This window comes from Calidris pugnax, unplaced genomic scaffold (genome assembly GCF_001431845.1).
Source record: "Calidris pugnax isolate Ruff unplaced genomic scaffold, ASM143184v1 scaffold120, whole genome shotgun sequence".
Lineage (NCBI taxonomy): Eukaryota > Metazoa > Chordata > Aves > Charadriiformes > Scolopacidae > Calidris > Calidris pugnax.
In genome coordinates, this window is record NW_015090867.1 from 327,391 (window position 1) to 327,644 (window position 254).

General features: G+C 34.6%; 1 protein-coding gene across 1 annotated transcript in view; it reads right to left on the reverse strand.

Annotated features, from left to right (window-relative positions):
* The window catches only part of BOLA3 (bolA family member 3), an 8,392-nt gene that overhangs the window by 7,168 nt on the left and 970 nt on the right, over window positions 1-254 (reverse strand). The window lies entirely within an intron of this gene.

The following is a 254-nucleotide window of genomic DNA, read 5'->3' on the forward strand; positions in this document are numbered from 1 at the left end:
AAAGGAAAAAGGGGGGGGGGAGGGAGAGAAAAACCAACAAAACACAAAGATGGGAATAAAGAAAAAAAAAAAGGGAAAAAATTATACAAAATAAAATTATCAGCATAAATTTACTGTCCTAGAAGTATCTACAGTTTAATACACATTAATCCTATTGCCTTGAGACATGGGGGAAAAAAATCTACCGGTCCTCGATCCGCCCCGGAAAAACAAAAAAAAACAAACAAAAAAAACTTCATTTCAAGTAACCACCG